We start from the raw sequence: 27057 nt of genomic DNA on the forward strand, positions 1-27057 counted from the left end.
CTCCCTCCTCCGGCCACACCTTTGTAAATCATTCCTTTGTGAAACCCTCCTTGAGTCAACCTAATTTGAGTGTGCCCTCCATTTCCTGATGGGACGTGAGTCCCACAGGCCTCACAAGCTTCCTCCCCGCCTCAAAACTTCCATTTACATTCCTGGGCCAGCGTCTGGTCACAGGGTCACCTCCAGCTGTGGAGGGAGGTTGGGGAAGCAAGGACTTAACTCTTGCAACCTCTATGAGGGAAGACAGCAAAGAGGAAGGGGGTCGGGAACCAAAATACCTGCTACAAAAAATAAAGATGTGGGAAGAATTTTAAAAACACAGACATCCAGGCCCAAGATAGACTTCCGGGTGCCAGCTGCCTGTTGGCTCAGTACTGCCCTCTTACAATTAGGATGCCGAGCAAATCTGGTCAGAGGGCAAGGTCAAAGCTTCAAGTTCACTGGATCAGAGCCCGTCCACAGGACTGGGGCCCATTTGTGACAGTCCTGTTATCTGGCAGTCCAGACTAAACTTGAAACTGACAGAGACAGGAAGCTCATTGCCCCGGAGCTCAAGGCATTAAAGAATGCTTCCTCACCTGGAGCTCAAATTTTACCCCTTGCTCTGCTCTGCCCTATGGGGGGGCACAGACAGGTCCCTTGGTCCCTTGTCCTGCACCACTCCCCCAGGGGAAGGCCTTTTCTTTTCCAGGTTTTGCCTCCTCAGTTCCTGTGCTTTCCTCTTCTTCCTGCAATGCAGACCTTTTTGCAAATGAGCCTCAGGGTGGTTTTCCTCTCCATTTTAAAGATAAATTTAAGTAATTTCCTCCCATGTATGTCAGATTCAGAAACCAGAATTCCCTTGTTATTGCTGGCTCTGTTGCTATCCCTGCCATCACCTGCTTCTGGACATAGAATGTGAAGCAGAAAAGGCATTTTTTTCTGTGTGAAGCCCTCTACACCTGCCTTTCCAGTTGCCTGCCTGTGTGCCCTGGGTGATAACTGAGTGACCTTCTGATCTAATTCACAGACTGCCCTTACACTCTCTTACAAAGGCGACTTGACGGCAAGTGCCCAATTAATAGCGTGCATACTAGAAGGGTGTTAATTAGCAAGACGAGTATGGTAGCATGTCCTCCAATCTGTTGGCTGGAATACATTAATCATACCTCACAGGGACAAAGGAGGAGTGTAAACTCACAGAGGAGTGTAAACTCCTCATGAATATCTCCTGATCTGATGTTCAGATGGTGACTGACATTGTCATTAAAGGCGTGGGAGATTCTGAGTGGGTCCTACACAGGGTGGATCGATGGAGAGTTACCTTGAGGACGAGGTCTGTAGGTAGAGACGAGCGAGTAGTGAAGCAGGAAGTTGAATTAGAGTCTAAATTAAGGATCAAACCAGAGGGGTATGGTAGACATGTTGGCACCTGGGCAGAGAAGTAGCCAGCAGACTGGGGAGTGGGACAGTAGTGGCACAGAGCTGGGGGCGCTGCCCAGCTCAGGAAACAAGTCCTTGGACTCTGGATCTGAAGATGTGCTTCTCTTCACGCTGAGCATGCAGGATCTTACCTGAGCAGGTTGCTTCACGAAGGAACACAAACTCAGGTGATGTCGGCATTTGGATATGTTCTTGAGGAACTCAAGTCCAACTGCTTTGACTTGTAGACAAGGCAACAGAAGCCAAAAAGGGCTAAGTGACGTGTGCAAGGCACACAGCTAGTAAGTGAGGGAGCCAGGCTTGAGCGTAGGTTTTCCAGTTCTGCATCTGGCGTTCTCTCCGTTGCATAAAGCTGCTCCACTGTTACTGTGCTGTATACTTGACTGGGGAAATGTTTAGGTCATTCATTCATTCGTTTGCTAAATACAGACCATGTGTCAGACATTGTGCTCTGAGCTCTCCGTCCCCCACCCTAGGTTGCCCACAGTGTTACAGGAAAGGTGGGTTAAACAAATAGTTGCAAGTAAATGCAGTGAGCCAGGGGACAGTTGTGGGTGTGCTGTGAGCAGAGGGGAGGGACCTGGGGTGAGGGATGGCTTCATAAAGAAGGGCCAATAAAAACCTGTGATTTTCATAATTAGCAAGCTTGCATCCAATTCCATCTATGCCAAACACTGGAAATAGCCTGACATCCAAAGTACAGGAAACTGGGGTGGGTGTCTAGCATGCTGATGGAGACCATGACGGATGGGCTTTGGTTCCAACACACCTGTCTTTGAACTTTGTCTCCACCATGTCCTCTGAAGGTGACCTTGGCAGTAACATTTCCTCATTGGTAATTGAGTTGTTGGGAGGATGACACGAGGGAAAGTGGGAGATGAATTTAGCACGGGGCCGGCACACAGTAAACAGTCAATACAGGCTTTGCGTGATGCTTGGCCCATGCGAATTCCAGGTTCTGTGATTCCAGCCAACGATGTGGCTGGTGGTGTAAATGATTCCTTTGCCCCACAAGGCAGCCGGCCCTCCATCTGAAGCGGTCAGAGGCCCTTCTCTGAATTCACAGAATCCGAGAGCATTAGCCCACAGTCTCCTTGAGAAGAGCCTGCTGTTTGGGGAACAGCTGCTTCAAAAAAAAAAAAAAAAGTCCAATGTGCTTTCTCTCTCACTCTGGGTCTGCAGTGTTAATTAGGAAGACTGCATGCGTGAACGCTTAACTCTTCTTTTTTTCTAATCTCTCAAAAAAGCTCTTTTGATCAACACCGTGAGTAGATGTGCAAGGTCTCAAGTCTTGCAAACGCTATGTTAAGAATATGCAGGAGAGGCCGCCTCCTTTGACACCTGCCTCTGCACACATCCTCTTCTGTTCCTGGCTCCCAGATGGCCTGCATGACTGTTCCTTCCACTTAGAACAGCTTTCCTACTTCCTGCTCTCATCTGAGCCCGGGCCTAGAGAGTCTGTGCAAAAATGGAAAGGATAGGCCTCTTAGGCCCTCTCTGAGTCACCGACAAGCAGTGGCCAGACAGGACTAATGGCATCTGGGTTCCAGACTCTGGTGGGACCACACATAACCAACATTTCTTGTCGCCAACAAAATGAAACTTGGAAGAGTTTCAAACGGCACAGAACTGTGTGAAGTAGAAAGTGAATGACCCCACTTCACCTTTCCCCCAGGCCTCAGGCCCGTACCTGTTTCCTCCGGGGTCCTCCAGTTCCCTCCCCGACCCTCTGAAATCCTGTCAGGGTGACCTGCGGTTGACTCAGGACTCTCTTCTCGAGGCACGCGGGTATTTCTATATCTGAGGACCCAGGAGGCATTCATGGTTACATCCAGATCGATTTTTTGTTAGAAATTTTGGAGAGGGCCCCTCGGCACACAGAGGAAAATCACCAGAAGGGACTCTAACCTGCCTTCCAAATAAATATGGAGTGACAGTCTCACAAATGTAATGGAACTAATCATAGCAAATTAGCTTTTCTGGTACAAAACATTCTTTCAAAATGTGCTAGAGGCCTTGTGCTGTACAGACTCTCCCCGCTGTAGGGAAGCAAGCAAAAGGCACGGCTGACCCAGTCTGTTCTCTCTGCGTCTGGCTCAGCGGCCCGTGCAGTTGGTCACGCTGGTGGGATCAGGTATTAACGAGACCAGCACATCCAGGGAAAACACGCGGGCCTTCCTACTCAGCACAGCAGTGGCGGAGATGGCCCTCCGAGCCAGCCTTACCAATCTGTCTCCCTCCTGTCAGGTTGGTGCCTCAATCCATGACCAGACCCTCTCAGAGCTGTGCAGGCAGTTCGGGCGTGGGTATGGAGAAGTGGGGTCAAGTTTGTCAACAGCGGAAATTCACCACATTCCCACGCTGGGGTCTGTCGGTGATACACAGAGCATTAGCCTTCAGCCAGGGAAATAAAATGCTGGAAGTAGTCCATGGAAATTTAGGTTGAAACAAAAGGGGGATTGACTGAAATTCTCAAGAGTTAGATTTTGTTTTCCTTTGGAGAAAATGACAGATTTAGTGTTTCATCGATCACCTGACAGGAACAAAGCATATGGCCCACTTATTTCAGGAATTTACTTCTAATATATATACACATTTATACTCTAATTCTATATATAATACATTAAAAATATGTATATATATACATATATATGTGTGTATATATACACACACACACACACACGTATATGTGTATAAAATGTCAACAACACTTGGCATTAAAAATATCCACCCTCGGGGCGCCTGGGTGGCTCAGCGGGTTAAGCCTCTGCCTTCGGCTCAGGTCATGATCCCAGGGTCCTGGGATCGAGCCCCGCATCGGGCTCTCTGCTCAGCAGGGGGCCTGCTTCCCTTCCTCTCTCTCTGCCTGCCTCTCTGCCCACGTGTGATCTCTGTCTGTCAAATAAATAAATAAAAATCTTTTAAAAAATCCACCCTCTTCCCAGCTATCTGTAGGTGCTTAAGAGCATGTGTCATGGGACAATAAGTAGAAACGTTGGCAGACGGAGGATCAACCCCAGATGGCAGTCGCTTGGGGACGAGGACAGAGGTATTGATTTCACCAGGTTTCAGCCGAGTAGAGCTAAGCTGAATACCTCCCACTGCCCTTTCCCCAGGTGGCCTTCTGCATTCCTCTGGTTCCAGCTGTGTAGGGTTCCTGATGAAAGGGAATGCGGAGGGCCTGACGCCCAGGCTTGCTCCCGCCCACCTCTCCCTGGTGCAGGCAAGCACTCCCATGAACCCAGTCACCTGAGCAAAGTGCCTCAGGCCAACCAGGGGGGTCTCTGGTGGAGACTCATGATGGAGGTGAGGCAGGGCAGGGACTGGGGAAGCCTCCCTTCGTCTACACTGCTGGAAAACAGAGTAGCTCTCCCCACATGACTCCCCTGCTTTAAGGCTGCTTCTCCTTGTGGGGTTAATTACACCAACCTGAATCTCAGGGAGGGTGAGTTAATTGCCAAACACAATTATCAGGAGCTCACGAGGTGCTTCACCACCGTAAAGCATTACATCTAATTATTGCTCATAATCATAGAGGTTCAGAAGTGCCAAGGGCTCCCATGGCAACCTTAACTCTTTTCTCTCTTGCTCTCCCTCTCTCTCTCTCACACACACACACAGTAAGAGACTTTTTCATTATGGTATTAAATGCAGCTCATAAACCTGCCATCTTATTGGGCAAATATTTATTTTTAAAGCTGAGAATAAGCAGGCAGTTCTGGGGTAATGATTCTTCTTCTAAATAAGCCAGTGCTAGTCTTCAGTGTGATGACGTACACAAGGCACCCAGAATATCAGCCAGAGCACCTTGCTTCTGCTGCGGCGGCAAAATCTTTATCAAATAGTTGTCATGGGAAGGGACATGGAGTGTGACTTTGGTTTTATGGTATTTCAGTAAGAGTGGCCCAGAATGACTGAGAGTATCTTATAAATATAACAGGGGTGCCTGGGTGGCTCAGTGGATTAAGCATCTGCCTTCAGCTCAGGTCAAGACCTCAGGGTCCTGGGATCAAGCCCCACATCGGGCGGGCTCCCTGCTCAGTGAGAAGTCTGCTTCTCCCTCAGCCTCTGCCTCTCCCCGCCTGCTCAAGCTCCATCTCTCTCTCTCTCAAATAAATTTAAAAAACCCCACCCTTCCCTCCAAATATTTGCTGGGCATTTTCATATGCCAAACTCTGTCCTGGGCTCTGCATTCTAAGAACACACAAGACAGACATGGTCCCTGGGCTGGTGACAATCTCTTAGAGTATAGTTGGTAGGCATCTTGTTAGGGGAGGTGGGAGCACAGACCACTTTTGAAGAGAAAAAGAGGTCCCAAGCTACCTATGGGGTGAGAGGTCAAACTCTACGTAGAAAGGGAGAAAGGCATTCAAAGTTGGTGTTTTGCTTAAACAGAGAGTATCAATTCTGGTGAAATCTCACGGAGTTTTTTAAACCATAGCACTAGTCCCACGATACGCATCTATCCTATTTCTAAACACAAGACGACTGAGTTAGGCTACCTCCAGCAAAAGCCTTGCGTTCTCTCTGTCATAGGTTCTCAGGCCTTGGACGAGGCAACACACTGACAGCCAGGGGTGCAAACACAGGACAGAGCTTGGGGCTGAACAAAGACGAGGAAGTCTGTTCCACTGCACAGACCTCTCCAAGGAACAGAACAAACTGCAGAGCAGGAGAAAGATGATTGGTATTAATGTCAGATTTCAATGTCCTATATATGAAGGGCCTCAAAGACGTACACAAAATCTTCGAAACACATAATAAGAATCCCTGATAAATCTTCCCGTTCCACCTCTCACCTCACACCACAGTTCTTTGTCCCTTGACTTTCCAGGGAATGTCTGAAGTTTAAAAATGAAGCTGGAACTCGTACCGCTAGCAGGTGCTGTGACGCCTGGTGCACCGAGTCATTTTCCTTCCAAACCCAGCAGGAGTCATCTTTTGTGTATGCTCTTGACACCTACCAAACCTCAGGGAGATTCCTCAACCGGGCTCCCTCGATCATTTCATATATCTAAAGAGTGTTTTGTTGTTTATATGAAGTTTAAGTCGGCCAATAGCATTCTCTCCTCTTTACACAGAGAGCTCTGTGAAAGCAGAAGGTAAGTCTCAGCAGCAGCTGAGAAGAGATGAGAGTGACTAACAGATCTAAAGGAAAATAGTGTTGAAAGAATCAAGATTTATAATTCACATAAATTAAATTACTCATTAGCCGCTTGGTCTGAAGAACCGTGATATCGCTCCGCATTTTAAGCATCTCTTAAATAAGATTAATTTTCAGAATGACAGGTAATGCCACTCATGAGGGGAAAATAACAATTTACTTCCCATCCTCGATTACTTATTAAAAAGCATTTCATTACAGTTTAATCTGGTGAGTCAGAATCTTCACCCAGAGATCAGTTATCACCATCCTGGTGAGAAGCTCATTAACTGGGGGAAATTTGGAAGAATCAAAGACAATGGGGAGGACCAGATCTGCATGGGCTTTGTATACATCTGTGGATCCCCTCTCTGGGCTGCGTGAGGAGCCTGCACGGGGGACAAGGCAGCTTTTTAACAATGTATTTCAGCAACAGAAACATCCTTTTGTGGTCTTGAATTCCATTTAAATCATTTATTTTCTGATTATAAATTAGATAAATAGCATTTACTGAAAATATTTAGAAAAGCTTTAAAAAAGCACAAAGGAGAAAATAATAGCTTTTAAAGATGCACAGTAGACACACACTGGTAGCATTTTCTTTTGTCTGATGAGTTTATACCTACAGTGTTTTGAAAGAGGAACAGTGTTTGCTAGGAAGTGCAAAGGCCCTGTGATAAAATTAGGTTGGTGTGTCCAAAGAGGAGCAAGAGGGCTAGTCCGACTGGAACAGAGGAAGCTAACAGCAAGAGGGAGATGTTAGAAGAAGTGGTCAGAGAGAGAAATGGGGGCTGGACCTTACAGGCTCTTGTAGGTTAGAGCAAGGATTTGGGGTTTTATTCTGAATGCAATAGGAGGCCATTGAAGGGTATTCCTCAAGGGAGTGATATAATATGAATAATCTTCTAGAAGGATCTGTCTTCTTGGGAGAGGGGAGAGGAGGGTTGCACAAAGACAGAAACAGGAGAGAGAATTCAGGCGAGAGATGATGCTGGCTCAGACAAAGAGGCAAGTGGTAGAGGTGTTAAACAGACAGACAAAGATTGGATTCTGGATGCAATTTGAAAATGGAGCCTACAGCATTACTGAGAAATTGCATATAGAGTATAAGAAAGGAGCCAGGATGAGTCCCTGTATTTTCATGTTGAGCGCAAGACCAGAGTTGCCATTTACTGAGAAGAGGAAGATGAAAGTCAGAACAATCAGGAGCTGAGCTTTGGATACATCACTTTTGAGACGTCACAAGACATTCGAGTGGAGGTGCTTAGTGGGCCAGTGGATTTTTAACTCCAGAGTTCAGGGGTGATATCTGAGCTACAGATATTACAGATATTACAGAATTAAATTTCGGAACTGTCAACATGGAGATGGTATCTGAGACCGCAGGGCTGAATGAGATCACCCAGAGAGTGTGTGTACATAGAAATGAGAAGAGATCTGGGCACTGAGCCTCTAACATTGAGAGGATGACAAAGGAGCTCAAGAAGGAGCAGCTGGGCAGGGAGGAGAACCAAGAGGCTGGTGCTCTAGAGGTCAAATGAATAAAGGCTTTCAAGAGGAAGGCAGTGATCGAGTACTAAAAGGAAACTGCTGATAGGGTCAGTAAGATTTGCTGAGCCATGACCTTTGGACTTGGCAATGCTGAACTCATCAGTGACCTTGGCAAGAGTAGCTGCCGTGGAATACTGGAAGTGCAGGGGGTTGACTGGGGCCTGGGAACAGAGGAAGTGGAGACAACAGGTATTGGCCAAACAGTAGCACAAAGTAAATATTAGACAACAATCTCAAGATATTCATTGTCAATGTGTGGAATTCTGAAAGGCCCAAGTATTCACCAGGAATGAGGGACACACTTCCTTCTATGGTCCTCTGTGAGGACCAGCTTGCTGGGTGTCTGCTACATTAGAAACGGCGATGATTTGCAGAACCAAGAGCTTCAGAGAAATGCATATGTCATTGGCACATCTCTAAAGATGAAATAGAAATGTCCAGCAGAGAACTCCTTCACCATCCATTAGTTGTCATCAGAGAGGCAAGGCAAAAATGGGATAATTTGATAAAAGCAGCTCACATTTTTCTGATGGTTTTCACTTTGCAAAAATGCCTTCACACATGTCACCTGATCTTCACATCAGCCGGGGAGGGAGCCATTTATTTCATAAGCGAAAAAAACGGGACTTGGTCAAGGTCATAGATGGTATGAAAGGAGGAGCTGGGACTCAACACAAGTTTTTTTGACTCCAGATCCCAGCTCTTTCCACTTTATCAACCTGCTTCTCTTTAAAGCGGATGTTGCTTTTTTTTTTTTAAAGCTTGCCTGTAACAGTTAAATACTTATCACAGTTCAAGCCCTCCTCAACGGGCTCTCCCCCGAATATACCGCACAACCCCATCACAAAGTCACTGTTATGTGAGGAAATTGAAACAGAGAAGCTAAGCAACTTGCCAAAGATCATACAGCTAGGAAGTTGTGAGTTCAGAGTAGAACCCAGGTTCTTAACTACATTTTGCCATTTTTATCTTCTTAGTACCCAGCCCTTCAAGCAGAGAACACATTAATGGACTTGACCGTAGTCACATGTTGATTGATGCTGACCTTAGTCCAGAACTCTGATAATTTAATCAATTAAAGGGAGTTTTATTGAGCCCCTTCTGAGAGTGATACGAAGTATTAGATACGTTGAAGTCGGGCACAGAAAAAAGTTGAGGTGTGGTTTCTTCTTCTGAGGGGGCTGCATGGTCTACCAGCATGCCATCAACTGTCTTTTTTGGCAATTCTGTACTGCAGGGCAGTAGGTCGAATTAGTTGGTATTATTTCGCCCACTCTCCTTGATACCTTTCTCCAACCTATGGGACAAGTGTACTTCCCTCCCTGTGTTGGGCGTGGCTATTACCGTACTGGCAGTTACCATAGGAGCAGAGGCTTGGGTTGTGCTGGTGGAGTGTGGCTTTCTCTCTGCTAGTCCCTCCGTCCACCATGAGAGGAATGTGTCCCAGAGCTTCTTTAGCCTGGGTCCCAGAATGGGAGACACAGGGGGCACACTAGACTCTGACCAGCAGCCTAGGGTCGTGCCTAGCTGACTCCAGTCGAATTCAGCTGAGCTCAATGTGACTGCAACTCAGATCCCTGAGAGAGAAATGAGTATTTGCTGCTTCAGTCATTCAGGTTGTCGGAGTCACCACACAGCATCGTTACAGAATCGTTGATTAACCCACGTGGGAAATGTAGATTGAAAATCCACAGTGTAGTTTGAAAATTCAGTCGCCATCTTAGAGTAATAAATTGGAAGGCAATGTCTCTCTGTGAGTTAGGAAAAGATCAGTTCACAGCAGTCCCAGTGAACAGCTGCGGTCTCTCCCTTGGGAACTCTCCTTTGGAACTAGTCTTTGAAGAAGAGAAAACCAACTGCTTATCCACCTCTCTTCTTGTTTCTTTTATATTAGATGTGTTAACCATGATGATCGTCACACCTGTGACACCATTTAGGAGAAAATACATGGCCGCCTCTGGTGAGGTGGCAGACTTAGACAGCCACCTGAAGTCCCACAGATGTGACCCAGCCTCTCTCAGTGACATCTGATTGGACCAGAGCCAGGGTGACCTAAGAGCAGCTGACTCATAGGCTGGCTTGAAAAAAGTGATTAGCTCAGCTGATCACATCCCTTTACAATATGAATTAGGAGATATAGGAACTTAGAAGGTTGTGAAGTAGAGATGCAGAGGGAAACTGGGGAGAAAAAGAGGAGAGGCACAGACTCCTTATGGCAAGACTTTAGACAGCAATAGAGTAAAGATCCAAGAAGCCCTCCTGCCAGGAGCCCCATGCTGTCTTGGGTCTGGAATTGCCCTCCAGCTCACTCCACTGTTTGTGAAGCTGGGCCCCCAGGCACTTCATGTTTGAAGTTCCTGAGGCGTTCTCTCCATGACTGCCCAGTAGGCCAACTCCAGCTCAGCCCCAAACTAACCTAGAAGTACTCTGTTCTTTGCACACTTACCATCCACCCTAGGAAAGCCCTCCGTTCTTCCTCCCCCTTGTCTTCATGGCTCTGAGAGAGGAAAGACAGCAGCTCCTTCTTGTATTGTTTTGATGACCTTCTGTGATATTGAACATCCTGTTGAAATGCAAAAAGAATCAATTGAAATAAAACACCGAGAGTGTCCCTTTCCAAGGGAAGGCAGAGATGATTTGCGGGCCATTGACTGGCATGCACAACCGCAGAAGCAAGCTCAAGATTTGGTGCTCATGGCAGACACCATACGGGAGGTGGGAGGGTATGGAGGTGGGAGGATGAAGATGCAGAGACATAGGGAGCAGAAAGGGGACTGAGACTCAGGCAAGTATTGTCTTGTGCGGTAAAATGAGTATGACCAACATTTTCTCATTTAGAGAGGATGTCTAATTTCTTCTGACAGTGATAAGAATAAATGAGGTTATTAATGTGCCCCATTTTGAAAAACCATTTCATCATTCTTAAAAGCAAAATGAGTCATTTGTTTTTCTATCTCTGAACAATAAAAGGAGATGCTTCAAGTGGTTCCATTATATGTGCTTATTCTATACACCTAACGTGAAGTCAGGGGGCCTTGTAGACTGCAGCCAGTGATGGAAGCCATAGTCAGGGCTTGGAAGATGGGAGTCTGTGGTGCTCTCTCCCTCTGCTCTGCCAGATGTGGGCAATAGATGGGAATCTTCCATTTGGCCTGGACATTTAAAACCCAGGGACTGATCACTCCATTGTTTTATCTAAGTAAGAAGAGAATCCCTTTATAATAACAAAAAGTGGATCCCTTATCAAACATAAATAGATTGCTCAAATAAGGCAAAGTAACATAATTTTCTAAATACAAAAAAGGGCTTGGATAGATTTCAAGGGTATTATGCTGAATGAAAAAAAGCCAGTCTTAAAAGGTCATATACATTGTTTATTGCATCATTTCATTTGTATAATGTTCCTGAAATGACTAATTGACAGAAGGGGAACAGATTAGTTATTTGCAGAGGCTAGAGATGGTGGGGGCGGGGCACAGGGATCGAAGGGGTTGAGTACAAGGGGCTAGCACGAAGGAGATCTTCGGGGTGGTGAGGAGCTCTGTGTCTTGATTGCAGTGGCCATTACACAGCCCAGAGTCTGTGATAAGATGGCACAGAATTATACACATTGGCCATAGTCAAATTCCTGGTTTTACTGGACTACACCTATGTAAGGTGTGACCATTGGGGGAAACTGAATGACTTCTCTGTGCCGAATTTGCAATACCCTGTGAATCTATGTATCTATAATTATTTCTAAGTAAAAAGGGTTTTGTTTTTATTTTTATAAAACCAGCATACTGTGATTAAGAAAGTGAAAAGACAGACCACAGACAGGGAAAATTCTTTTGCAATACATTTATGTGACAGAGGGCTCACGTCCAAATTTGCAATGCGTTCCTGTAAGTCAATAAGGACAAAAAACTCAATAAAAATGGGCAAAAGGAGATAACTAAACATCCGATGACAATTTAGAAAAGTGTTCAACATCGTTATTCATCAGGAAAAGATAAATTGAACCCACAATGAGATACCACTGCATACACTCATTAGGATGGCAAAAATTTTAAGGATCAACAACGCTGAGCTTGAGGAGGATATGGAACAATTAGAATTTGCATATATTGCAGATGGGAATGTAAATTGGATCAGCCGCTACGGGAAGACTCTAGAGACTCAAACTCCATGATGAAGATTAGCATGTTGGAAGTTAATTAGAGAGTGCTGTTGGGACCAGCACCTGGGAAAGGAAAGGAAAAGGAAGTGCAGGGAAAGGAGGTTTGGGCAAAGGGCAAAGCTGGGCTCCAAGGCAGCCTCGGGAAAGATGTCGTGAGGCGCTGTAAAGCTGGGATGGCCATTCAGGGTTGTTCTGGGCTGGGGCAAGGGGGCTTGACTGATCAGTCACTGGATGTGGGCTGGTCTGAGAAGGGGTTGTGTCCTTGGGTGAGGCACCTCTCTCCAGCCCAGGCAGTCCCTCTGCGGGCCTGCAGTCACATTCCCAGAAGCGATGGAAGTGCCTATCATTCCCGACAGGGGGTTGGAGGGGCACATCAGAGCGCCACCACAGTCCATCCCTTGTACTACTCAGACTGGCTTCCTCATCAAGTATAGAAAGTAGCTCCTCTAAACATTCTGATGGGCCTTTTGTGGATAAACTGTAGTTTCTACCATCTCAGCTGGGGCTGTTACTCCATTTCCCCATCTACTATGACCCAGGCTGAATTTCCTTCATCTTCAGTTAACGACCCTTTTGGTCTCAGACACTTTCCTGATTGTAGGAACCAGACCCACATTCCTGAGACCTGAGTCCTGGGTTACAGTGCTCTTCTCAGGCCAGGGTCTTTTTACCACCAAAATTTGGCACAGAAGTGTCAAGAAGCACCCAAATGGGTCACCCAAATGTCAGTTATATTCCTTCCTCCCTCCCCTCCTCCTGATGATTTGGGTCAATTATTTTTGCCAGAATAATGGTTCCTTTTCTTGCCACTAAGTCTTTTGGCAGAAAGAGCACAAAATGCCCAGACAGCAGGGATATTTTGGTGGTACTCTTCCTCTGTCCCCTAGTGGGAGGGTTCCCCTTCTGGGAACCAGAGCCTCTAAACCCACAGAACCCAGACTTCCAGGGATGGGATGCACAAAATCTCTCAGTCATTGGAAGTCATGTTATTGTGAACCTTTCCTCCTTCTATAGCTTGGCTCTTGGGCCAAAGTATTCAATCTATGGGGGACACAGCACCATATAAAGGTTACTGATTTAGAGTGTATGTTATGTCCTGGATGACGGCACCCTATCCTGCAAGGTACCACCTCCAAATTGGCACACTAGCTGTTCCTTCAACAGGATAGTCCATCACTCACATCATTCCTGATAGTCTAGCTGCTTCTCAGTTATATGGCATTTGATATAACTAATGAACCCATAGTCATGTGCCTAATCACAGAGTGTTTTCCTGGAAAGTGGTGGTTCACCCTATAACTTCAGGTGGTAGAGTTGGCTTAAATTCTGTGGGCAGGAGAGACAAACCCATATCCAATTATCTCTCTACTGTTGTCAAATGAAGCACTCACTCTCTAGGATGGCAGACATCTAAAGTAAAGTAATTGGTTGACCTACGTGAGGGATGGTGCTCTATCAGGATGTCTCCTTGATCACTGTTGCTAGCAGGTTGGAAATGCAACAGCAGCATGGGCAAGATCCACCTCTGTAAGTGGGAGTCATACTGCTGGTATCATAAATAGTCTCCATCCCCACCATGATCACTCCATTCATACATCCATTGGGCCATTGGGTCAGCATTGGCATGGCCAGGGATAGCGGCTGGCTGATGTGAACTGGATTTTTAATGGTGTGTTTCTCTGGATTTTTAATGATTTTTACAGAGTGGGTTACTAACATGAAACACTGAGATCTCCACACTGCAAGCCCATTCCTATATGTCCATCTACATCTTTCTACAGCAGCCTTGTCTCTGACCTCCTTATCTGTCTCCTTCCAAACCTTTGATCAGCTATGTAAGCCATTTGTTACTATCCATGGATCTATGGATATTTTAACCCCTGACCACTTCTTTTGACACACAAAGTGGATGACCAGATTCAAAGCCAGAGCTCTGCTCATTGAGAGAATCCCTCCTCACATCGTCAGGTTGCCCCTTAAATATGAACTCTCCCCTGTTTTGGGCTTGTACTCACATTCAAACCAACCCATCTATGAACTGAACTTAAGCTTTTTTTCTCTTCTGTCATCTGGTCACCAGAGATCCCCCAGGTGACCATAGGTTGGAGCTGAAGGAAAAGCACTGTTCAGCTGAAGCCAGTCCCAAAGAGGGCTGACAGCTGGCAGCAGTCCCAGCAGCTAGGAGGGGTGTCTTAAAGGAGAATCTGAGGGAGCTATTCTAGTGTCCACTGAAAGTGTCAAGTAAATCTAGACATAGATCTAGTAAATCCAGACATAGACCTACCCTGTCACCCAACATTACACTCTTAGGGATACATGGAAAAAAATGAGTGTATTTTTCCATGTATTATTCATGTATTTCCATGTATTTCTATGTATTATTCCATGTATTTCATATATTTCCAAAAAATATATGAAAAATCCAAAGCAGTTTTTCTTACAATAGCCCCAAGCTGGAAACACCACATGTGTCCATCAATAGGAGAAGAGCTAAATAAATTAGGAGTAGAGTCATACAAGGAATATGGAACCATAATATAAAAGAACAAATCAACGATATGTATAATAATGTGGATGAACCTTACAGACATTATGCTAAATGAAAAAGCCAGAGCCAAGAGTATATTTTGTCTGATATCCTTTTTTTCATTTGTCAAGGACAGGCAAAACTAATGGAATTTGAAGTAAAATAGTCTTTCCTTCCGGTGGAGGTTGATGGGTATTGCCTGGGAGTTTTCTCTGGTGGTAGAAATATTTTCTAGCTGGATCTGGACTTTGATTACATTGATGTGTATGTGTGTGTGTATATATGTAAAATCTCGAATCTAATCTGAAACTCAGATTCATTTACACATTTCACTTTTTTTGTATTTTATATCTCAGTTAAAAAAAAAAAAAACTCCAGGGTCCCTGGGTGGCTCAGTGGGTTAAGCCACTGCCTTTGGCTCAGGTCATGATCTCAGGGTCCTGGGATCGAGTCCCACGTTGGGCTCTCTGCTCAGTAGGGAGCCTGCTTCCCTCTTTCTTTCTCTACCTGCCTCTCTGTCTACTTGTGATCTCTGTCTGTACAAATAAACAAATAAAATCTTAAGAAAAAAAAAAACTCCAAATAAACAGCATATTCAAGGGAAAGAGAAAATGAAGGTGTACAATAAAAAAGACATGTGGTTCCTTAATATGTGACCTCTCTGCTTTGACCTTCTCAGTTCTTTTTAAGAGGCAAAGCCTCAAAGCATAAATACTATGAAAATCCTACTTTGCTACTGATACATTACTTAGAGTCACAGTGTCTTGAATTTACCTGATCTGCTTCTTCTCTGGGTCTTGGGGTTTCTGCCCACCTGTCCTTTCCATCTACAGCAGTGTCTTCTCTCTGACTTTCCTGGAATAATTTTCATTTGTGGAGCAAACTGCATTCTACAAACTATAAACATGCTCCAGTTCCCTTTCCTACACCTGCAAATCTTCTCCTGCAGCTGGTGTCCCTCTGTCTTTTATATCGACACATTTGATGTCACTGTCCCTCAGCTATTTTCAATTACCCTGTCATTTCCCTTTCCCCATCTCCCATGGCTTTCTGCGTGTGGATGATTTAGCAGGATTCAGTAATCAGATATTTAAAGGGACCAGCTTCTTTGGAAATAAGACAATTATTTTTCTGCACCATATTAGCCCTGCCAACACTATGATGTGAGTTATGATATGAGTTATATGCTATGGTATAGTCTTGTTCCCATGGTGAAGATGCCAGGCAATGATCTATCAATGGTGGGGGTAGACAGGTGTGAGAGAAGCATTCTGATCAAATTACTTAACCCGTTTTTTCAGCTGTAAAATAGAAAAATAATGGGAGGTAATAGACTTGTTGTGGGAATTATGTCAACATGTATAAAGCATGAAAACATGATGATGGTGAGTATCTTCAGGAGATTTCTGATCAGAACTATGCTGCTCACTGGGCATGTGCAGAATACATCCATGGAAACCAACAATAGCCAGAAAATGTCTCCCGTGCAAATAAATGCTCCTCACTCGGGAAGGACAAGTCTCAAACAGGAAATGATCTCCTGCTGTTAACAGGCAACAAAGAGAGAATGATTTGTTACGTAGAGAGAATTTCTTTAAAGACTGAGCTGAATTAATTATTAAAGACATGCGCAATGAGTAGGCAGGATAATATCAAGGAGTTCTAAATTATTTACACTTTATTGCTCTTAGTCTGTGGGCGTTTTTGACATGGCTCATCTTCTGTGGGGGATTCTGCAAAGAGTTCTTGGCCCTGAATCTTTTCTGATAATGCAGCTCCCTGAGAAAGTCTTGAACTGTCTCATTCATTTAAAATAAACAGTTTCTTGAATTCCTTGTCACAAAGATTCTGCTCTTAGCAATATCTTCAGGTCGCAGATTGTAGCTTCTACTTTATGGTGCATGAGAAGGAAGAGATGTTTCCAAGGAACATGTCAGTTCTGAATGCATAATCAACTCTACCATTTCTGAAAATCTCGATGTGTTGGTGAGAATGATGTTAGGAAGGTCTCCCCCTTCAGATGTGCCTTACCCCTCCTACTTGGGTCATCTCCTGGAGCTTTGGAGCTCCAAATGGTCTACATATGCCCATGTGCTCTTGTATATTAAAGTTAAGCAGCTCTTGTGACATGCCCACACATTTCCTGAGCAGATACAGGTGTTATGAGAAGGGAGCTGAGAAGTTCCCATAATACCACACAGCACAAAAAAAGACAAGAGGGAGAACAGCTATGAAGAGAATTCTGACAAGGGGTGAGGGCTCGCTGACTAATCTGGGACTCTTTCTCCTCTTTAACCGTAAGAAGAGAATCAGGCATGGAAGTCTTGCGCAAATTAGTTGTCATGGGTGTATCTTGAGCATTCTCGATTCCCATGCTTGCTCTGCCTCCCCCGGGATAAATGATTATGGGGTCCCAGCAAAGGTCAGATGTTCAGGGTAGGTTCCAAGAATCCAATCCACCATTGCTTTTTAAAAAAATTTCCCCTAAATCTACAGAGCTCTGGCTGTAAGAAATGACTTAAACTTATGATATGGGGTGGATGTGGGGCAGTGGGGGTGTGGGGAGCGGGAAATAGGAGGGCTATGTTGGGTTTCTCTTTGACTACTGTATCCTAATACAGAGGTTTCTACTCTGGGAATCTCTATGCCAAGATGCTTACCTTGACTGACATCCTTTGAATTAAGTTAGAAGCTAGGAATTGGGGAAAGATGATTAAAAACCTTAATTTGGGCCATCGGGGGCATTTATTTATTTTCCTTTTGTAACCCTACCATCCTATGTGGGCATCTAAATTCTTGACATTTCGGTCAGCTTCATTTGGGTTGATTGAGTTCTGATGGGGTCTTCAGATTACTGGAGATAGAAGAGGAGGAGCAGGAGTTCTTAGGCCCAACCCTCAGGGAAGCCTGGTCAGGCCCTGTGAAGGCAAACCAGCCTGGTCTTCCTCCCCTTCAGGGGGTTTGGAACAGGCTTGGCAGTACCACAGAGCTGTGCTTGGGCAGGTCTAGGCAGTGCTTCGCAGCTGAAGTGTCTGTTCCTGGGAGTGGGGTGGGGACAGAAGATAGAGGCGCTCCACCTGAGTTAGCTTCCTACATTCCCACTGCAATCCTTTGTTGGACATCAATTTCAAGACCCTCATGGAGATCCTTCTTCAAATGAATTAATTCAAAAGAACGCCCCCAGATTAATTAGCGCGGATGGTTTTTACTGTTCCTCTAAATCAGAGTGGATGTTCTCACTGCTGTTGTGCCAGCCCGCCTTGACCCCTGCAGGACGGTAATCCATTCCTACCATTTACCACCCGTTCTCCCTGTCTTCTCATTCGGGGCCTGTATTTCTGAACACTTTCCAGGTCCTCTGCATTTCTTTTCATGACATCTCTGATGTTCCTAATTCTACATTCCGGACAATTCCTGACCTGCTGCTGTTGGCTCTTGACGGGAACTCTGGATGTGTTCTTGCCAAGATACAAGCCCTCAGCCCTGGTCGGCCAGTAAACGGGCTGACCCCTTAGTCCGTCTGAAGGCCTTTTCATTCTTTTTTTTAGGATTTTATTTATTTATTTGAAAGAGAGAGGGAGAAAGAGAGTGACCTGTGGGAGAGAGCACAAGTGGGGTTGGGGTCAGAAAGACAAGCAGACTCCATGCCCGACACAGAGCCTGATATGGGGCTCGATCCCAGGACCCTGTGATCATGACCTGAGCCGAAGGCAGATGCTACACCCACTGAGCAACCCAGGCACTCTGGACTTTTCATTCTTAAACCTCAGTTTCCCCTTCCCACAGAGACCTTAGGAAACCTCTTTGCCCTTGTTATGTGATGGTGTGTTAGATCTGTAGAAGTGTTTTCTTTCTATCCCAGGCTTCTCTTCCCCCATACTAGCCAGAACCCTTTTTTCTTCAGGAGAAGACCACCTGACTGCTTTTCTTTCCTTCCTCCCTCACCTTAGTTCCTGTCTACAGCATCCTTGTCTGCAAATCTGTTTGTGGGTCTGGGGAGGGAGTGGGTCTTTGGGGAATGTGCAGGCAAGACCCAGGACTAAACATTCACTGGTTCTTGCTTAATTAGTGTGGCTCCAAGAGAAAAGGGAAGAGCCCGTAGCAGAGGGAACACAGTCCCCTTCCCTGGCTTATTTCTGCCCTGTCTAAAAGCTGCAGCTCTGTAGCCCATCAACACTCATGGCAGCACTGTCTTCCCATGGCTGGGGGCACAGAAGTCCAAGAGCACCTGGCTCTGGTGGTCCCAGAGTCTGGCTACTCACCACTTGACAAAACCCGAAGGCAGAGAGATGAGTGATGGTGAAACAAGAAAGGAATGAATTCAGTGAGGCCAACACTCCAAAGACAGAGGCCTCCTGTCTCAAAGACTGTCACCAAAGTGCTGAAAATACTCGGTGGTTTATAGACGGCAGATGTGAGCCAGAGGTCAGTGAGTACGTGCAAGTGGGCAGTGACAGTCAGGTCATTGCTGTCTTGGGCTCAATCGTGGGCAGGGTCTTGCTGGCTCAGGGTCGTCCTTATCACTTGAGGGGGGCCGATTCCCTTCCCAGTACCTGAGGCTTTGCCAGCAGGATCTTTGGCCTGAATTAAGAGATGGGCTGCAAAGAAGAACTTACTCAGAAAGTTTGAGGTCAGAATGAAGGTAGTTGAAGTTCTCTTTCCTTGCTAGACACCAGGCAGGGAAAAACCTTTCTTTATTGTTGGTAACCATAATGGCTCACACACGTGAACTGCTAGTGCTGTGCTGAGCTAGGGACAGCAATTATTTTATTTGATCCTTGCTCTGAAGCAATTCTGAGAGGTGGGTCATCTTTTCCTTCCTCCACCCGGAGGCCCAAAAAATGGCAGAGCTTGGCTTAGAAACCCAAGTCTGACCCCCGAACTGGAGCCCTGGCCCTAGCCCCAAGCTGAAAGCAGTCCAGTTCTGTGACTGTCCCATCAGCACCTTCTTAGCTGTCACATTTACTTCGGACGCTGCATCAGTGTTCTCAAGAAAAAGGAACACTTTGGAGGAAATCAGCCTTGACAGGCCCTGTCAGAATGGCAGTGCCTTCTGCCCCGTCAGGTTAATCCTTCTCCTCCGTGAGAAAGCCCCGCCTCCCTGTCACTTCGGGGCATTGTCTAGTCTCCCACTTCAAGAGGCTTATCCCGTGAGACCATCTGGTGTGGCTTGTTTGGATTCAGTTTTGAGAGTTTCGTTTCTTTTTATCCCCTGGACAGAATCAGATCTGACCCTCCTCCTCCATCCCTTTCTGCCAGCCCTGCTCTTCTTCCCAAAGGTGATCAACCAGTCAGGGCCGAGTTGCCTCGCACAGACCAGCGGTGCTGGAGCAGAGTGGCCAGCCAATAAATGTTTGTTGAATGAATAAGTAATTGAAACTTGGAACATGCGGAGCTATGGTATTCTGATGGCACTGCTGTTGCGGCCCTCTTGGAAAGGAGCCACACGTTGATCTGGGATAGAAGGACGGGGCCAACTCTGTGATACTGACTTTTGTCTCTCGTGATCACTTCTGGTTCATTGCAGACCTCTCCCGTGCCTGCCAGAGAGAAGCCCACATACTGTCCCCACGCACTAGCTAAGTGAGATGGAGCTTGGTGAATATATAGGGCTCTTCCCACCCCGCCTCTCATTTCCATTTAGGTGCTTGGAAGTGAGCTGACCTTCGTCCTTTTGTTTTGTTAGAGTCATTGTGATATCATCATGTTCCTTTCAAGTCACTGGGCCAGGGTGGATAGGTAGGACATTGTATCAGATGCTATATTCCTACAAGAGCCGTAAAACTTCAATCTCCAACTCTGAAGGGGAGAATGCGGTCTTATCAAGATTGCCTGGCAGAGCCTGTTATTTATAAACCCTCCCAGTTTATCACCGACAAGAATGTAATCTCATCCACAGAGGCTTTTTAAAGATTTCTCTGTTAATATTTGCTTCATCATTTCAGAAAATCTTTAGCTAGGCCTGATCAGACAGTTATTTCTGGCTGGGGATAAATTCCATTTTCAGAATATTGCTTGGCTCTTTGTTCCTTTTCCCTCCACTACCCACCCCCTAGCCTGACTCATCTCTTCTAGAACCTTCTCTTTCCTTCTCAAACCACTGGGAGTGATTTACTAAGTACATTTCCCAGCCAGCTCTACTGGCTGGAAAGACCAATTTACAGGAACAACATGTCCCCAAGTTATCACTGGGTCATGATTCTAAATTCATTTTAGAATCAGCTATTGGAATTACACCATTCCCCCCCTCCATGGAAACAATAGTGGTATAGGGTATATCCCCCTGAAACCATTTTATCCATAATAAACCTGAACCATAATGCAAGTGAGGGGTCTAGGAACAGAAAGAATATTTGTATGATCCGGAAGAGATAGAGTATGAGGGAAAGGAGGAAGAGGAAATGGGAGAAAGGGCATTTTCCCCTATGTCTTTGTTAATGCAGTTCTAGACCAAGGCCATAGTTCATCATAATCAGGTCCTATGCACACCAGCTTCTTGTGGTCTTAGAGCAAGAAATAATCGAAATTTAGGGTTTGACCTATGTTAAACAAACTTACATGAGCTTGATATACCAATCAGAGTGTCAGGTTACCCACCAACAGTGCTGGCTATTAACCCCCCTGGATAAGCACATTGCTACCAGTGCATTTCCTCCTTGGAAGGAAATCTGCAAAGGAAGTTAGAGAGCAATCAGAAAGCTACATGGTGAGCCTCCTATAGATCAGGGCATCAACTAGGAAAAAAACATCTTTAGGCCCTACCATTCTCTCCTTTAGCCACAGCATGCATAATCAAGGCTCAGGATTTCTTCTTTCACTCTCCCTTTTCTAGACTTTCTGGCCCTTTGTTCTAACTGTGGTGATATCTCCAGTCAGATTAGAGGCAACACTGGTAGACCTGGCAGCCATTCTGATCCTTTAAAATTGATGTAGTACTACTTATTCTGTTCTGATCGAACATGTATGGATTTTATATTTAACTAGCAGGAAACAATTTAATTTCTGTTATCAGGGATCACTTTAATGTTTCCAACCTCCTCCTTACCATGTACCATTTATACTTTCAACTAGACAGGATCACTATTTTATATGTGTATGGGAGAAGAGGGGAGAGCAGAATCTGTGTATCTTATTCCATAAAATCAATCCTCAAAATTTAAAATATTTGCTGCCTCAAATCCTTTTTAGAAGTAGCAGGAATATAAAGTAGAACAAAATACGAACAAATATAGAGAGTCGTACTAAGTTTTTTTTTTTGGAGAGCGAGAATGAGAGAGAGCAAGCAGAGGAGGAATAGAGAGATAATTCTAAGCAGGCTCTGTGCCCACATGGGGCTTGATCTCACAACCCTGAGATCATGACCTGAGCCAAAATCAAGAGTCGGCTGCTTAACCAACTCAGCCACCCAGGTGCCCCACTAACTTTCATCCTTGATTAAGACCTTCTTCCTTATTATAAATGATCTCAGCTAGATGTTAGAAAGAAAAGTGTGTGGACTAATTTATACTAATGTGTGAATGACTAGCTAATACTGCTAATAACACCCTGGGACTTTGTCTTTTGAAAAGAAGGTATACTTTAATATATATGCGTCTTTAGCCAATAGAATTTCAGGCAGTATAAGCAACTATTTCGCGGAGTAGAAAGTTCAGGGAGTGCTGTAGGAAAAATTTCAGGTTCAGGCTGGTCTTTTGGCCTAGAGTTCAGCTTCCCCAAGCTAGTTATAGCCATTTTTTTTTTCCTGAATATCAATCTCAGAGATTCATAAGGCTTTAAAGCTTATCACAAGAATTTTCATGGCAGGGGTACCTGGGTGGCTCAGTTGGTTATGTGTCTGCCTTTGGCTCCAGTCATGATCTCAGGGTCTTGGGATCCTGCATTGGGCTCTCTGCTTAGTGGAGAACCTCCTTCTTCCTTTCCCTCTGCCAGCCGCTCCCCCTGCTTGTGCTTGCACTCTCTCTCTCTCTGTCAAATAAATACATAAAACCTTACAAAAACTATTTTTTCCATGGCAGTGCTATCAGGACCTCTAGTCTGGGGGTGAGAAGGGGTAGGCTGCTCAGCAGAGAGTGAAGGCAGTTGTTGGCACCTTTGTACAGTGGGAGACTCTTCTACTAGCTTAACTTGACCTTTCACTTCATTTTTTGGTCTTCCTTTTAAAAATGAGCTTGGCACCTTAATGATTTAAACATTTTTAAAAAAATTTTCTTGAAATCATTAGTGTTTTCTCTCCTCTCCTGTGTTTCTCCTATTTCACCTAGCCTTAATTCCCAGGATCCCACCATAGGGAAATTTTCTTGTTTCCAAGCAACTCAGTTTGATGCTGACTTTGCTGGGTTGGTCTCTTCCTCCTTCACCAGCTTCCAGATTTCCCCCCAGCTTGGGAAGAACTTTTCTCCCAGCTGTATGAGTACCTGAAACATACCTCACCCTCAATCCCATAACTCCTCGTACTCTGCCTCCCATTGCTGGACACGCAGAGAGACCACTCCCCCCCCCACACACCCCACCCCGCATGGCTGCTCCTGATCAGTAGAAAGAGGAACTGAATAGTATCTCTACTGGATGATTTAATGACATCATGTGACCTGTAGCTGCACCTAAACCAATCCCCAGCTCTACATCTGGACTAAGAATAATGGTCCTGAGCCAGGGTAGGGCTGGGAAATTACACAGGACAAGTTTTGTTTTTGTTGTTTTAACCTTCCCATTGATAAGTTCCCAATACAAACATGCTGTGGATGAGAGTTGGCCGGGATGACCTCTGAGGCGTGCTATCCTTCTGTTCTACGAGGGCGTTAAGCCAAGCAATCTAGTTGGGTACACCAGTGCTAGGGGCCATGAGGTATACTTACAATGTATTTCATAAGGAACCTTGCCACCCTCATTCAGAGGGCAGCTGATATTTCCCTATAACTACCATAGTGCTTTAAAGAGATTGTCCTCAGTTTCCAAGAATTCCGCAGTGTATTGGCCCCATGAATACCTAAAAAATCATGTTTATTTATGTTTCAAAGCTTAGAAACTAATATGATATTGCCATAGTACAAAGAAATTGAAAATGTTTCCACATGTGTGGTTATTCTCATTAAATCAGTTTGTAGAATCATTCAGCAAATATTATTTGAGTACCCACTCCATGTGGGGCACTAGGCTAGGCGTCAGGGACATCGCCAGGAGGTAGGAATGGTCCACAAACTACTCTCATGGATGTTACAGTAATCGTCAAAGAAAAAAAGGCATGATTTTTTCTGAAATGCAGAGGACTGAGCTTTCACAGGGGCCCATGCCATATTTTACCGACCGAGGGTGTGTATTTGGATTCTCATCTTGTTTCTCCTGCTGGATCGTAAACTTCTTGCCGGCACCAACTTTAACTTTGGTGCCTTTCCTCAGAGCCCTCCGCCGTGCTTCCCTCATGCCTGGCTCGTAGCTCCGTGGTCATTCTTCTCCCACGGGGACCATGGCTGATGCCTTCGGAGGGCTTACTAAGTCGTATCCCTGGCAGTCAGGGCTTTGTTTTACCCGACAACAATGCTAAAGGAAGCTGCTGTTCTGGACCGCACTGAACACTGTTTTTATCTTGGTCGCCATGGCCCAGTGTGGCCTGGCCCCAGTTCAGCTTCTCCCTCTGCCCCCTCCCCCTTGCTCACCGCTCTCAGCCACGATGGCTCCTTGTGGTGAGTTGGCCTGCAATGGTGTGCTTCCACCTCTGGGCCTTGCTCTTTGTGCCTGAAATGCTCTTCTTCCAGACCATCATGTGAACCCTCTGTCCCACACCACCTCCCCAGACAGGGATTCCCCAGCCTATCTAATCCCACATTCATGGTCTCACCCTGCTCTATTGGCCTTCATGGCATTTAACATTACCTGACACACTCTGGATCTGGTATTTGACTTTTAACATCCGTTTGTTAGCATCTGAATCGGGAGGGATTTTGTCTGTCTGGCCCAGAGCCAGATCCCTAGTATCTTAGCCTGTGCTGGGCACAAAGTGTGTCATCAATAAATATTTGATAGATAACATAGCTCCACTTTATAGATGAGAATATTGAAACTTAGAAAAATTAAGTGATTTATTCAAAACCACACAACTAGGAAATGCCGGAGATAGGATTCTAACCTGAGTCATCTTAGGCCAAAACCCCTATTCTTAATCTGTGTGTGTGTGTGTGTCTTTCTTCCTTCTCCATCTAGTTTTCAGATTCATGGCAATGACTGTTTCATATTTTGTAGCCTGATGGATAAGGAGACTGACATCTGGAAGAGATTTCATAAATTTATAAACAAATTTTATAAAATATATAGTCAGCTTATAGATGACTGAACAGGCAGAGACAGGCAGGTTTCCACGGGGACACAGGGTAGACAAAAGTGCAGAAGCTGGGGCACCTGGGTGGCTCAGTGGGTCAAAGCCTCTGCCTTTGGCTCGGGTCATGATTCCGGTGTCCTGGGATCAAGCCCCACATCTGGCTCGGCGGGGAGCCTGCTTTCCCTGCTCTCTCTCTGCCTACTTGCAATCTCTGTCTGTCTAATAAATAAAAGTGCAAAAGCCTAAGGAACCTATTAGGCAGAGCAAGAGTACCATTCAGCAGAATTAGAATGCCTGTGTAAGTGGCTAGCTTACCGCCAGGGGCGGCTTAGGCAGTGTGAAAAATCAAGTCTACTGGGTAAGTGTTATCATTGCACTCTCCTTTCGGCAGCTGGAGGCATTGTCCCATACCTTGACTTACTGTGCTCTTGCACGTTTAAGTACCCGACATGCTTTGCTCGTCTTCCAGAGCCTTCATCATGATGAGAGGAAGCCATGGTGAAAACGTGCTAGTCTTGAAGACAAAGATATAATGGTCACAGGATTGAACGCTATCTCTGAACGTCTGCCAGACAGCAGATTGTAATGTTCACCTTACTAAGAGGGTTGGATCCCAATGAATTTGGAGGCATCTAAACAACAATAAGATTTATTCTGTTCCTTAAATGCAGAAGCCTGGACTCTTGAGAGTAAATAATATTTTGGTAGAAATCAGTGGTAGAAGAGCCACTTGTTCTGTTTTTCAGAGTCGATCCCTCTCTTCCCTCTAACACTTGCCTCCCTTTGCCTGCTCTGTCCCTTCCCTTAGCACGGGAAGCAGGAAGGAGATGTAACCAGAGCCCTCCCTTGGGACTGGCCCGGGTGAGCCAAGACAGTCAGATCCTCCCAGCTGGCCGGCTAGAGGGGTGTCTGCCAATGGTGTTCCAGTGTCAGGGCTGTGCAGATGGGATACACATCTCTTTTTTCCACTATGGTGATCTTGTCACTTACAATGCATCTCTTTTGGAGGCTAGAATGATTGGCATCCCTCGCTCCTGCCTGTTTCACACGCTCGCTCTCGCTCGTCTCCCTCATCACTCTTCATCATAGCATCCCGTCCTTCCCCCAAACACACTGCTGTTGATTTTCATCAGCTCTGAAACAAAGAAAATGCGCAGCTCCCCGACTGGAGGGTATTACACCAGGGAAGCAACAATTCAGAGCTTAATTACTTGTCTCTTGAAAAGGGCTCTCTAAATTAAACCAGTGTGTTTCTCTGTCTCAAACACGTTTTCTGTCTGTGGGAAGATGAAGACAATCTCCTACTTGAGACTGCAAACAAGGAGGCAGCAGCCATCTTCCTCTTGTCTGTCCAGAATCTTCTCAGAGCCCCGACTGCCCTGCTTGAAGATCTGGAGAGGGAAGGAGGTGGAGGTGCCGGCCCTGACATCAAGGGCCACTGAGACCACTGGGAGCCTCTGCTGGGAGGGATGTGTTTCCCTCTGTGGTCTGTACTTTGTATTTCAGAAATGGTTCTCCGGGCTGAGTTCACAGACTTTCTTCTACACTGTTGTACACCGCTCCTGTAGTTCTACCACATTTCAGTCTTAAATTGTGTGGATTTGAATTCTGTGTCTGGTATGAGGCAGGGATCAGATTTCATTTTTCCCTATGAAAAATGAAGCATCCAAATCCCATTTGTTAAGTAGCTCATCCTTTCCCTGATGATTACAACGTCTGTTGTGAGAAATCCAGTTTGCCTGTATGCGTGAGTCTGTTTGGAGGCTCTCTGGTCTGTTCCAGCCAGCTATTTGTCTGACGGGATTTGCACTGATTTTAGAGATACATTTTTTTAAGAGAATGGACATCTTTATACAATTAAGTGTTCTTATCCACTAGCATGGAATAATGCTTATTTTTATGAGGTATTCTCTTTTAGTAAACCTTTATAATTATAATATTGT

The 27057-nt window shown here is 45.4% G+C and overlaps 1 long non-coding RNA gene across 3 annotated transcripts in view; it reads left to right on the forward strand.

The window, feature by feature from the left end:
- The window catches only part of LOC131832329 (uncharacterized), a 180575-nt gene that overhangs the window by 125366 nt on the left and 28152 nt on the right, over positions 1 to 27057 (forward strand). Inside the window, exon 4 of one of the 3 annotated variants that reach the window (XR_009353995.1) lies at positions 6257 to 6618. The exons of the other annotated variants lie outside the window; for them this stretch is intronic. This is a non-coding gene — a long non-coding RNA (uncharacterized LOC131832329). Of the gene's footprint in view, positions 1 to 6256; positions 6619 to 27057 lie in introns of those variants that run through there. 3 annotated transcript variants of the gene reach the window in all.

This window comes from Mustela lutreola, chromosome 5 (assembly GCF_030435805.1).
Source record: "Mustela lutreola isolate mMusLut2 chromosome 5, mMusLut2.pri, whole genome shotgun sequence".
Classification (NCBI taxonomy): Eukaryota; Metazoa; Chordata; class Mammalia; order Carnivora; family Mustelidae; genus Mustela; species Mustela lutreola.